This window comes from Neofelis nebulosa, chromosome 1 (genome assembly GCF_028018385.1).
Source record: "Neofelis nebulosa isolate mNeoNeb1 chromosome 1, mNeoNeb1.pri, whole genome shotgun sequence".
Taxonomy (NCBI): Eukaryota; Metazoa; Chordata; class Mammalia; order Carnivora; family Felidae; genus Neofelis; species Neofelis nebulosa.
In genome coordinates, this window is record NC_080782.1 from 31,938,915 (window position 1) to 31,953,107 (window position 14,193).

The 14,193-nt window shown below is 40.8% G+C and overlaps 1 protein-coding gene and 1 long non-coding RNA gene across 5 annotated transcripts in view; one reads left to right on the plus strand and one right to left on the minus strand.

Annotated features, from left to right (window-relative positions):
* Window positions 1-14,193, minus strand: part of FYB1 (FYN binding protein 1) — a 166,223-nt gene that overhangs the window by 106,927 nt on the left and 45,103 nt on the right. The window contains exon 1 of one of the 4 annotated variants that reach the window (XM_058718133.1): window positions 12,185-12,351. The exons of the other annotated variants lie outside the window; for them this stretch is intronic. The gene's annotated coding sequence lies outside the window, so the exon portion shown is untranslated. Of the gene's footprint in view, window positions 1-12,184; window positions 12,352-14,193 lie in introns of those variants that run through there. 4 annotated transcript variants of the gene reach the window in all.
* On the plus strand, window positions 5,861-8,129 carry LOC131505066 (uncharacterized). The gene is made up of 2 exons (XR_009258264.1): window positions 5,861-7,507; window positions 7,878-8,129. It is a non-coding gene; the product is annotated as an uncharacterized LOC131505066 (long non-coding RNA).

The window sequence follows — 14,193 nt, forward strand, 5'->3', positions numbered from 1 at the left end:
GACGCGGGGCTCGAACTCACGGACCGCGAGATCGTGACCTGGCTGAAGTCGGACGCTTAACCGACTGCGCCACCCAGGCGCCCCTTTAATGTTTATTTCTGAGAGAGAAAGAGAGGTAGACAGAGTGAGCAAGCACGAGTGGGGAAGGAGCAGAGAGCGAGGGAGAGACACAATCTGAAGCAGGCTCCAGGCTCTGAGTTGTCAGCACAGAGCCCGACGCGGGGCTTAAACTCACGAACTGCAAGATCATGACCTGAGCTGAAGTTGGACGCTTAACCGACTGAGCCACCCAGGCACTGCAGTTAATGTTATGTTTTAATTTAATTTAATTATATTTATTTTATTTGTTTTGAATTTTAAAATGTGAGCGTAGTTGACACATATTACATTAGTTTCTGGTGAACAACATGGTGCTTTGACAAGTTTATACATTATGCTATATTATGTTCTTTTTTTAATGTTATTTTTATTTATTTTTTTAGAGAGAGAGAAAGTGCATGTGTGTGCATGTGTGTGAAAGGGGGAGGGGCAGAGAGAGAGGGAGAGAGAACCCCAAGCAGGCTCCACCGTCAGCTCAGAGCCTGATGTGGGGCTCAATCCCATGACTGTGAGATAATACCAGAGACATAATCAAGAGTCGATTGCTCAACAGACTGAGCCACCCAGGAGCCCCATATGTTATATTATGTTGTAATTTTAAATCAATGTGACTGAAACACACATACTGCTGGATAACATAATGGAGTTATTGTGTTGGAGTTTGGTTTACCCACACTCTGAAACTTTTCACTGAATGTTGAAAGATAGAGAAAGAAATAGTAGTAAGTTCTTACATAGGATGGACACTTTGAAGAAACAGGAACTGCTAATAAATCTGGCAAATCAATAGCTCAAACTCTACAACTATTTAATCACTTATTCTGACTGCTTAGCTTTAGGAGTTGTTTGATCATTATCATTGTTTTAAGTTTATTAGAGAAGATTTTCAACATCCAGATTTGCCCTTAATCTTAACAATAATAGCTAGATGTCTTGCATAATGGTGAGGATAGAAAGGTAAAAATGATAAAAAATTTTTTTGACATTCTTTCATCCTGATTTCATTGCCTCACCAGAGGTAACCACTGTTCTCAGGGTCTTATGTATATTTCTAAGCTGTGCATATGCAATTATATATAAACACACACACACACACACACACACACACACACACACACACACACATATATTCTTCCTGTCCCCACTTTTTGCACAAGTGGAAACCCTTGCTTTGCAGTTTGCTCTTTTCCAGAACTGATAGTTGCTACATTTGAGCCCAGCTGGATATATCACAAGCAACCATTCTGATTGCTTGGTACCTGTACAATTCCAGTGGTTAAATATTTTCAATATTATCTCTGTCATCTTCCTTTACAGTTGATCCACATCAGTGCATATTATTTGCACAATTTTTTAAAATAGATTTTTATTTTATTTTATTTTTAGAAAGGTTTTAGATTTACAAAAGCACTGAGAAGATGGTACAGGGAGTTGCGTCTGGTTTCCCTTATTAACACTTTACATTAGTTTGCAGAACCTTTTTAACTTTTAATGATTTAAAGATTGGGCCCTACTTATTCCTAAGAAGAGGTATTTAAAATCTGGAAGACCTTTTGAGTTCAGGATATTTTAAGTAAATCAAACATTTCATCTCAAATTACTCAAATTTCTTTTCCAAAGTCATTTGAAGCAATTCATTATGATTCCCCTCTGTACCTACATTTCCATCTACTTATATAATGTTTAGTACAAACAACTCCCATCTCTTGCTCTATAATCACACAGATGTAACTGTAGAAATGCTCTTGATAGAAATGAATTTCCTTTAGCCCCCATATATTTTTCCCTTCCTCAGAATTGTGTATCTTCACTGGCATAAACTTACCACGCTTGCCACAACCCCCAGGGAGGAGGTTGTGAGTGAAAATGCATTTGCTATATCCGCTGCACTGCTAGTTAACAACTCCAGATTCCAGAAAATCTTTCTTTGCTTTTAGCAACTTATGTGAAGGTAATGGATCAAGTACATACTTAAAGGCTGAGATGACATTTAGGACAAGCATCAAGAAACTGAACACATTAAGAAAATGTTCCCCTTTGTAGCTAGTTCGTCTACGTATTTTCATATCAAAAATTAAAAACACTTTATCACTGTTGATGATAACAGGGTTTTGCTTAGTTGGGGATTTATTTTTATAGTACTCATACTTTTAAACGTATCTTGGATATTAGGTGAATCCAGTGGTTCTCAATGAGAAGCATTTTTGGCAATGTCTGGCAAAATCTTTGACTGAGATGACTGACCAAGGGAGTATTCTTGGCTTCCAGTAAGTAGAAGCCAGAGATACTGCTGAACATCCTACAATGCACAGGACAGCCCCTCAACAAAGAATTATCGGTCCAAATAGTGCTGCGGCTGAGAAGCCCTGAGTTAATCTATCGCTCCTGGATTATTGAAAACACTTTACCAGAAAGTCTGCTTTTGATTTTTGTAATAGAATATAATCTAAGGCCTATAAATACCTGTTTGAAAACTAAATAATACAAAAAAGCTGTTGCTAGAGATTGTTTTCAAAGTTCCATGTCTTTGAAAGTGTCATCTTTGTAAAGTTTCATTTACAAAGCACACAAAAGATAAAACAGCCATGAATCATGGGGAACTAATGAATTTAAAATAATTGAAGCCTGATTTTACCTCAAGATGTGTTTGTGTCATTTTTGAAATTTTTTTTAGTGTTTATTTATTTTTGAAGGAGAGAGACTGAGCGTAAGTGGGGGAGGAGCAGAGAGAGAACACAGAATCCAAAGCAGGCTCCAGGCTCTGAGCTGTCAGCACAGAGCCCGATGCGGGGCTTGAACTCAGGAACCACGAGACCATGACCTGAGCCAGAGTCGGACGCTTAGCAACCGACTGAGCCACCCAGGCACTCCTCTTTTCTTTTTAAAGAGACTTAATCTTCTATACTCAGTGAACTTGGAAAAGGGAATTGCTTTAATCTGAAAACAAACTTTCTTAAAACTATTTATTGTCAGAGATTACTTAATAAAACCACTCTACTTGCTATTAGTTGTAAAGACAGAGTTAATAGAAGTTGGTTTGAGAATACAGTACTTGTTACAACTTCTCATAAGATGACAGATGGCAGGTTGGGCACTAGAGACAGTGAAACTGCAATACGCTTTTTTCATCCCCATTAACACTTTCTAAATATTGAGGTACCTAATGGATTCTAACTTAAGTACACACTGTGTCTACTCTTCTTCCCCAGTGAGTTGTAAAAGCAGGGAACTGTTTTTATTTTTCTTCCTCGAAAACAGCACCCCTCTGCCACCACTCACCCAAACAAGACCTCCCTAATGCCTGGCACATTTCTTTCCATAATATCTATCACACATACTGGCTGATGGGCTGAGTTTATTTGAATTTCACCATGATTGAGCCCACGCATGATAGCTGGGGACATGATTTCCTTAGCTTCTTGAAGGGTGTTGAACCCCTCTCATGAATCTGTTTTTAAGAGCTCTCTCTCTCACAGAGTCTCTACCTCACTGCGAATGGGCCATGATGGATTCCAGTTGGCCGAGCCTCCGAGGTTGGAGGAGCACCAGGCCCCTCTTCAACAGGATGTGGGAACATGCTCCTCACCACAAATTGAGTTCTCGGGGCAAGCTCAGGCTCTGCAGAATGGGCAAGGGCACAGGTAGGAGGAGCTGATGGCGGAAGCGGTGGGGGAGCCCTCACAGGACTGTCGGTGGCTTGTAAAGGTGACGATGGAGCTGCAGACGAGCCCAGCAGCCAGCCTCCTGCTGTGAGGTGTAAAGGAGGAAGAAGAAAACGCCTGGCATGAGTGGGGTCTCTCTGGGAGCTGTGTTGCTTGGATCCCCTCAACACAGGTGAACTTGGCCATTTTGCTTCAGGAGGCTGGCCTAAGTACATTAGCAGAAAACCTCTGCATCATTATTCCCCCTTGTATTACCTCAGGCACCTGTTCTGGATCCTTTCCTTGTTCCTACTGTGTTCTCTCTTCTAGAGGGAATGGGAGTAGAGGAAACAAGATAGTTCAGCAGCAAGTGAAGCTCAGCCAGCGATGGCCCACTTTCCAAATGTTGTGTCACCTTGGACTCTCAAGGTATATTGATGCTTTAGGCTTTTATGTACCTTCTGTATTTAAAATCGGGCTTGAAAATCACCATCTTTCTACAAAGTAGAGCCTTCCAACCTTTCTGGTTATCCTACCAAATAGCTCCTGCACCAACACGGTTCTGACTTTGTCATGGCTTCTGATGCCTTAAGCAAAATGGATCAGGAACTTCACTGTGACTTCTTATATGTTTCTGAAGTTTGTTCTGCTATAAGTTGTTGACTCCTTGATGCTAATGGAATGGTGACAGGATGTAGAGAATACGAAGTCAGATGGTGGTAGGGAACGACAAACAGCCCCCAAACCATTTATTTTTGTTAGCCCATTTTGTATAGCTTATATAGAAAATTTAACTTACATTTGTTTACTGTATAATTCACTCAGCCTGAGTTAACTAAATATATCAATTAGAAGATAGTCTCTGAGGAATTTACAGTTTGGCTAACAAACTTGTAGGTAATTGAAGTGTTTTCATAGATGTCTTACTAGCGGCTTATTTGGATCTTAAGACAATATTTAAGTACACTCCATTATGTGACAGAAGTTCTTTCATTTTTCCTGTGCCTCCAACTCTATCATCTCAAAGAGATCTTAATTTCATTTACTATTTCTAGTGGTTATTCTATTTTTATATATATGTAGTACACACCAGCAAAATAAAACTTACTTTGCTAAAAACATACGAGATCTAAAATAAAAACTCTTGATGGCTGAGAAAGATGCTGTTTGACCTGGGAAAAAATAACACAGAAATGTTCTGCTTCCTTTTTTCTCAGTCTCCATGTTCCCTGCAGCACAGACACAAACACACAGACACACATAGACACGGGAGCCCGGGCCGTGAGTTCTCTCTCTGCACTTGACAGGAAGTTAGAAACCGAAAGTGTATGGTCTACATGGAGTGGGCTGGGGTAGGGAGATGAGGCCATCTATGGGGTTTTCTAGAGACTTCCTTCCCAGCATGTGAAAGTTCTGTGAGAAGAAATCGGCTCAGAAGAGGAAGGTGTTGACAAGCTAATCAAGACCGGTTACAGTAAAGGATCCGGAGTGTGAATGGAGGAGAGTGAACCTAGCCATTAGAAGTGAAGGATTATGAAAGATTCCACAAACAGGGAAAATTTGAAACCTCACTCTACAGAACATGGCTGTATGAAGCCCTCCCTTCGTGTCCCCCTTTGCATTCCTGCTCTGTCTCTCCTTTTGAACTTTGAAAATAATTCATTCAGTATTTAGTAATCAGGATTTAACAGTGCGTTCACCTCACACCTCTTGCCTCGCTTCTCCTCTCCCATAAGTCACAGTAATAAGACTGTGTCATGAGATGAGCAACTTCTCTCACCTTTGTCACCACGGGACTTGTTAGAGCAGGTTGCGCCCTTTCTTATTAAAATCGTGCTGTTCTCAATTTCAGACTTTTCATGGTGTATATCTTGCTCTTAACACCAGCTACCCTCTTTCCCCTGGTCCCTCATCTTTCCAAGGTGCTTCATGGCTTCCACTGCTCTGGGCTTTCACATATCCATTCCTTCATACATTCCTTCATTTTCTTCTGAGAGAACTGATGACTCCTTGCTAATGTGCCAATAGTTGTTGGATGTAGCACATAGCCACCATCTAGTTTAAAATTTGTGCTTATTAAGATTACTCATTTCAGGGTCCAAATGCCCTCAACACCCCCCTCCCCCCCCCCCCCCCCCCCCACCAAACTATGTACACTTGTATGGTTAGCAAAAATTTCTAGAGTTTGGAGTTTTATATCTGTTCTAATTCTATTATTAGACCTAATAATCACATTTTAAAACAAAATTTTGCATACAATATCTTATTTGATCCTCTCAAAGCTTGATTTATCCCTATTGTCAGAGAAGGAAAACCCAAGCTCCAGCACATGGTAGAAAAGAGAACTAAACCTAGGTTTTCTGACTCTAAATCCCATGTTTGCCTAAATACATCAGAGGAATCATGACTTTCTTTCCATCTTGTATGGTTACAAGTTTGAGTTTGAATCCTCAGCTCACATAGAAGACAAATTTCTCATTCTGACCCAAAATGTCTTCCACCTAACCTTAATGATTTACCTTCTGCCCAAGAACCTTTCATTATGGCAGGTGGTGTGTTAGTACTTGTTCTACCCATGGTCTCGACCATAGCAGATCTGAGATGAGCAAGGAGACAAAGCAAGACAGAGGATATGGGGCCTGAGGCCAAGACATCCTGCTGGACTTTGCAACATCACAGGCCATCTGAAAAGGGTGAGAGAAGACAAAACAAACAATGCCGCTGGCTTTATTTTTGATGTTTGGTCTCGGTGAGTGTCACATCAGGGTGGGATGTTTACTTGGATGACCTATTAGGTCTCTTTCCTCCCCAAACAACTGCCCCCTAGAGTCAGTGACATGAATAATCCAATCGGCAGTTCAGGGGCCTGGGGCACCATTCGGTTCATCCATTGTCCCCCTGGGATGGTGTTTGTTATTCATCTGGCTGCAGAAGGAAGTTGAAGGGTGTGAACTGATCTAGCTAGGGAAGGAGGCTATGATTTGGGAAGGCCCAAGGCAAAAATCAGATTGATAGCAATGAATTCATATAAAATAACTCCTTTTGTCTGGATAAAAAGCAATGTGTGTGTGTCTATATATATCTATATATCTATATAACTATCTATCTCTCTATATATAAACACACATACATACTGTTAACATCGATGGTTCATTCAAAGAACAGAAATAAAAAATTAAACACACCAAAATCCCTTCTTGTTTTTATGATTTTTAAAATTCTGTGGTTTTCCTAAAGAATGAAAATACGACAGAGAAAGTCACCTATTATTTTAAAATAAAGATATCCTTTAATTAAAATATTTAACCACATGAGCTATTACTTCACACCCATTAGGATGGCTATTATATAAAAAAAAAAAACCACCAGAAAATAACAAATGTTGGCAAGAAATGTGGAGAAATTGAGCTCTTGTGCATTGCTGGTGACAATATAAAATGGTGAAGCCACTGTGGAAAACACCATGCTGATTCTTCAATCCAGCAATTCCACTCAAATAAGTGAAAATGGGGACTTGCACAGATATTTGTACACCCATGTTCATAGCAGCGTTGTTCACAGAAGTCAAAAGGGGGAAGCCATCCAGGTGTCAACGGTGGAGGAATGGATGAAGAAAGAGTGTTATATGCACACAATGGAATGTTATTCAGTCTGAAAAAGGAAGAAACTCTTTAGTGCTACAACATGGATGAGCCTTGAGGACATTACGTTAAGTGAAATAAGCTAATCATAAAAAGAAAAATATTGTAAGACTCTACTTATCTGAGGTACGTAGAGTAGTCAAATTCATAAAGAGAGTAAGTAGGATAGTGATGATCGGGGGCTGAGGGTAGGAGGTGATGGGGAATTAGTGTTTAATGGGCATAAAATTTAGTTGGGGAAAAGGAAAACATTCTGGAGATGGATGGTGTTAATGGCCATAGTATAGTGTGAAAGTACTTATGACCATGGAATTGTACACACTTAAAAATGGTTAAAATGGCAAATTTTATGTTCTGTATATTTTACCACAAAAAAGTGGTGTAAATAGTTGAGTAGTATCTGAAAGATTATTAAATTAAATGAAAACTCTTTGTAAATGATACAATTGTTTTGATATTTTTCCACAGTGGGATATTTTCTTTCTTTTTACCCTAGTTTTAGTAATTGGAAGAGGAAAATGAACGTGACTCGAAATGGAGGAGAAAATGATCTTTCAACAAGATCAAGCTTTTTGAAGACATTCTACTGTCCGGATGAAATTTTGTTTGATTGAGAATATTTTTTCAAAACTTTTAAGACGTTTTAAATGACGTACATATAAATGTGGCAAAAATGTCACAAAGGACCAATGTCAGATCTCTAATGTAAATAAAAACAATAAAAAATTACTTGAATGGTATAAGCACACCTCACTGACTAAAGTTATTTTTGTAACTGATGTGTTAAATAAACAAAGGTGTTTTGGATGGTTTCCTCTGACATGGGACAGGGAAAGTTAGAAGCACAGGGTATGGTACAATCACCTTGGAGATTTTTTTCAAGCAGCTCATGGTATATGACCCATCCTATCCTGCTGTGCTCATCTAAGGGTTTCTTTATGCATAAGACAATCACCAGCCCTGCCAACCATGAGGACAAATGGGAGCATGTGGCATGTTGGGATACCAAAGTGATTATAAACACTAATAATGAACTATCAGAAAGAGAAATTAAGAAAACAAACCCATCTGCAATAAAATATCTAGGAATAAGTTTAATCAAGGAGGTGAAAGTTCTTTATATTAGAAACTAAAAGACAGTAATGAGGGGCGCCTAGGTGGCGCAGTCGGTTAAGCGTCCGACTTCAGCCGGGTCACGATCTCGCGGTCCGTGAGTTCGAGCCCCGCGTCAGGCTCTGGGCTGATGGCTCCGAGCCTGGAGCCTGTTTCCGATTCTGTGTCTCCCTCTCTCTCTGCCCCTCCCCCGTTCATGCTCTGTCTCTCTCTGTCCCAAAAATAAAATAAAAAATGTTGAAAAAAAAAAAATTAAAAAAAATAAAAATAAAAATAAAAGACAGTAATGAAAGAGACGGAAGAACACAAATAAATGGAAAGGTATTCTGTGTTCATGAATTGGAAGAATTATTATCATTAAAGTGTCCATACTACTCACAGCAATATACAGATTCAATAAAATCCCTATAAAAATTCCAATGGCATTTTTCACAGAAATAGAACAAACAATCCGAAAATTTGTATGGAACCATAAGAAAAAAAATAACCAAAGCTATTTTGAGAAAGGACAAAACCGGAGGCATCATGCTACCTGACTTCAAACTGTATTACAAAGCTATAATAATGAAAACAGTAGGTATTGGCATAAAAACAGACACACAGATCAATGGAACAGAATAGAGAGCACAGAAATAAACCCATGCATGTATCGTCAATGAATTTATGACCAAGGTATCAAGAATATACAACAGGGAAAAGATAGTCTTTTCCATAAATAGTGCTGGGAAAATTGGACAGTCACATGCGAAAGAATGACACTAGACCACTATCTTACACCATACATGAAAATTAACTCAAAACGGATTAAAGACTTGAATGTAACACCTGAAACCATAAAACTCCTACAAGCAAACAAGCCAACCAATTTTAAAAATGTGCAGAAGACATGAATAGACATTTTACCAAAGAAGATATACAGATGGCCAACAGACACATGAAAAGATGCTCAGCATCACTCATCAGGGAAATGCAAATCAAAAGCATGATGAGATATCAGCTCACACCTGTCAGAATGTCTATTACAAAAAAGAAAACAAGAGATAACAAATACTGGCATGGAGGTGGAGAAAAGGGAACCTTTGTCCAGTCTTGGTGGGAATGCAAACTGGTGCAGCCATTATGGAAAATAGTATGGAGGTTCCTCAAAAAATTAAAAATAGAACTACTATATAGTTCAACAATTATAGTTGAACTGACTTAGCCACCCAGGCACCCCTAATTAAGGATCATCTGATGAGATCATCCTATATTATCCAGGTGGCACTGAATCCAGGAACAAGTGTTCTTATAAAATACGGAAGGGAGAAAGATAAGAGGAGGAGGAGGAGGCCATGTGAAGACAAAGACAGATTGGAGTGATATAGCCACAAGCCAGATAATGCCTGAACCCACCAGAAGCTGGAAGAGGCCAGGAATAGATACACCCCCAGGGCCTTTGGAGGGAGCATGGCCTGGTTTACAGCTTGATTTCAGAATTCTGGCTTCCAGAACTGTGAGAGAATACATTTCTGTTGTTGTAAGCCATCTAGTCTGTGATAATTTGTTGCAGGAGCCACAGGAAACTGATATGCTCACCTTCACAAAAGTCCAATACGCTTTGTGCTGTTTTTCTATGAATATCCAAGTGCCTAAATGGATGAAGTTCAGGATGAAGGCCAGAAAGTCTTTTTGCATGATAACCTTGTCTGGGCCACCATACGTTATCACCCTAGAGTAGGCATTCCTGCTGGGGTTGTCCCTGACTTGGAAAGACAGAGTGGGGAATCAGTTACATGTTGCACGTGAGCTTTTGTGTCATTTAACCTACTCTTGGAAGCCAGATCTGACCAACATCCAGGGCGGACTCAGCAATATTATTAATAAATCATACATTGAATTTATATACTGAATGGTTTTACTTGTTTCTTATTCGAGTAAGGAGGCCAGTTAGCAGAAGTAGAAGAACAGGACAAGCCCTGAACTCTCCATATCTATGAGAGAAACCCTCTACTAGCTTCTGATCAGGTAATTTCAGCTTCTAAAATTTCTCATGGGATTTTCATCTCTTCTCAAACACATACATATTTGGTTTATTCCTAGTGGCTGATACAGAGACGATTCCAACATCCACTTCTCTTCACTCAGCAACTGTAGAAATACATGCCTGGGACATATTGCCTCTGGGCTTTCACAAAAAGAGAGATTAAAATGGGCTAAGTGCTTGCACTTAACTTTTAGACCACTAGGTGTCAGTGTGACTGCTCGATGGGACCGCCATAACGTTCAAGAGTGAATTTCCCCTAGAAACTCAACTTTATTGAGCTCCAAAGTCCAAAGAAGGGGCCTATGGGATGTGGGCAGGAGCTGTGGAGCATTTGAAGCTCCTGGTAGTTAAGTGGATGGAAGTGACAAGCAGGCAGCATGAATTTGAGTCTTGTAAATAATTCCCCTAGAGAAATGGAATCCTTCCCAGACTTTTGTTTCTAAAACAGAAGGCTGACTTCTCCCAGGATGTTTCTCGAATACACTGCAATGCCTTTGATATTCGTGATAACTTTTAGTGGAGGATTTTTAAAGATGTGGTTTTACTCGAAAGAATGATGTCTTCCTTTTGCCCCTCACCTGTAACATTAATTTCTTGGTTATTATCATATTTGAAGTTTATTCCTTGCCTTGTATATGCACATGTTTTGGTCTACATAAAACCTCTCCTGACAGGTCTTGCAGCATGGACAGAAAAGCACAGCCATGACTTTGACTTGTGTTCATAAACCTATCTATTTTTCCACATGGAATAATCTCTACCTAATGCCAAACTGCTTTAAGTGGCAAATATTAACAATCTACTATTACATATTAGTAAACAATAACTTCATATAATTTTATACTTACAACAGCTCTCTGAGGTAAGTACTACTTTTGTCTTCATTTTTTAGAGGAAACTGAGGCACAGAGTGGTTAAGTGGCTCACCCAAAGTCACATAGCTGGTAGGAGGCAGAGTAAGAGGCCCATGCTCTTCTGTGAACTACCTCATCATAACTCTCATGAAAAGGATGGGAAAAGGCCTTATGAATTCTTCAGAAGAGGCAGAAATTCATATGAGAGGGCCAAAGGCTCCAACTGAATTTTGTTTTTAGTTACTGTCGCTTTGAAAGATTTCCTCAGATCATTTGTAGTCCTTTGTCATCCTTTGTCCCTGTTTGCCAGGACTCCTTCTGAGATGGCAGGGTTGATGGCGGCCTAGCTTCCTTTCCCTGGTCTGTGTAGAAATTTCACACGAGTCCCCACCCCCTGCCAGATCTTAAGGTTGAGGGGAAATTGAAATTTGCTCCTCCTCATCAAAAGAATGAGCACACACTTGTTAGGAGTCAGGGTGAACTAAATCGTCTGTGCCCAATAGGACCAGGTTTCTTGTTCTGTTGTAAGACTTCGTTTAAGAGCAGCTGAACCAGAGGCTGGAACAGGAACATGTGAGAGGCCCTATTCAGTTACGAAACAGCAAGTGACAGACACATTTTTATCTGCTTAGCACCCTCTGGCCACAACGAGGCTGTGTTTTAGTGTCTGATGAACACCTCTTTGGCTATTTTCCAGCAGAATGTGTCTTTCTCTTAGTTATTTCAGCTATCACAGTCGATACTGCCAAAATTTGGAGACGGCACCAAATCCTGCTGTAAAAACTCACACGTTTATTTGAAAGAAGCAGTTACCTGACTCCTGCAGAATGAGGTGGGGGGGATGGCCTCATGTGGCTCGTCTTCCTGGGGCCAGGGGCTGGGCCCCCTCACTTTGGGCTGTTGTGTCTGCTCAGCATGCAGAGTCTGAGGACTGTGGAACTTTCTGATGCCTGGCAGGGTGATGTCCAGGGGAATGCTTGAGTGAGCCACTCCTCCCTCCCCCCACTAGGCTGACCGAGTCAAGAAAAGTTCTTTTATGTCCTCAGGATATTGAGTAAGAAGGGGAAGAATAAGGGGAACTAAAAACTGTGTGTTCAGCCTGGACGCTTCTGCTGACATTCCCACCAAGCATATGACAGTTTTAAGGACAAATTCGGAACGAGGTTCTCCGGCCCGCCACTCTGGCATGCAAGGGGAGGAGCCAGAAGGCTGTGGTTCTGGAACCTGTTACACACCTGGGGCTGCCCTCCTGCAGGAGGGGTCAGAGAGAGGACTGTCGATTAGGGGGGTCCACTCTGAGCCATGAAGATTTGGGACTTAACTGCATCTGCAACTGGGAGATGAAATGAGTGCTTGGCTCTATGAGCCGATGGGGGTGCATGTGGCGGAAAGCCCAGTGGTTTCACTCTTTTCTGCTGTTGGTTAAGCTTTCCTTCAAACTCTGGAAAGACTGGAGTATTCAAGTTACAATCTCTGTTGAGAGACTACCATTGGGACTAAGTGGGGTTTTAACAAATTGCGGTTGTTAAATTAACCTCCTCACCTTCTTTCCATCCATCCATCCATCCATCCATCCACCCATCCATCCATCAGTTGTAAACATTAAGCACCTACTGTATGGGCCAAGCACTATACTGAGACTAGAAAAGTGAACAAGACAAGATTCTTCTTAGTGTTTATAATCTTGTAGCAGTCGCATCAGAGATGGTCACTTCCCTCCCTGTCTGGTTTCCTCCCCTTCCACAGCAGGGGATTGTAAACCATGGCCCATGTGCCAGCTCTGGCCTATGGCTTGTTTTGTATAAGCTAAGCTAAGAATGGATTTTTACATTTATAAAGAATTTAAAATAACAACAACAACCCAGAATCTAAAAAGAAGAACAACAACACATGACAAAGGCTGTATGTAGCCTAAAATATTTACTATCTGGCCCTTTCCAGAAAAAAATTTGCCAACGCCTATTTTATGGCAAGAGAATTCTTGCATTTTTATCCAGGCATATGACTACACAGAAGAAAACATTTTCTAGCCCCTCTTGCCACTAGTTGTGGTCATATGACTAAGATTTGGCCAATGGGATCAAAGTAGAAGAGATTTATGTAGCTCCTGGATAGTACCCTTAACCTAGCACGCTTTCCCCTTCCTGCTGGCTGCAATGCTGTGGGGGCCTGAGCCGCTGCCGCTCACTGAAGAGGAAGGAGAGCAATGCTCTAGGGGTGGCAGAGCCAGAAGGGGGCCTGGGTCCTGACATCAGGGGGCAACTCTACTGTCCTGGGATTTTGCCGGGTGAGAGAGGGAAAGACAGAAAGAGAAGAAGTATTAAGGTTTCAAAGTCAGTCTTAATATTTTTTTCTTGCCCACCAACCTCCCTCTGATGCCAAAGATATCAACAAAACAATATCTCCCCAAACCCAGAACATGCCCTGCCTTCGTGAAATGCATCTCCTCTCTTCACATTTACCTGGAAAACTCCTGTGCGAGCCCCAAAGCCCAGTGTAGATGTCATCTCCATTTGAACTCAGTCCCTTAAGACTTGGCAGGATGTCCTTGCTCTGGCTTCTGAGGTATCTTTCAGTTTTTGGAGACAAGTCTGTCTCTCTCACTAGACCTTGAGCTTTTTAAGGGTGGGGGCTGTGGCTGGTCTTTGATCCATAGTTCCTAGTACAGTGCCTGGCACACAGAGGCACTTTATAAACATTGTTGAGTGAATTAATTTATTACGGGCCAAGGGAGGCTTCCTAGTTTGTGGGGTAGTTACTTTTTTTTAATGCATGTATCCCAGGAAAAGTGAACCCAGCAATTTTCACCTCTGTGAGATAGA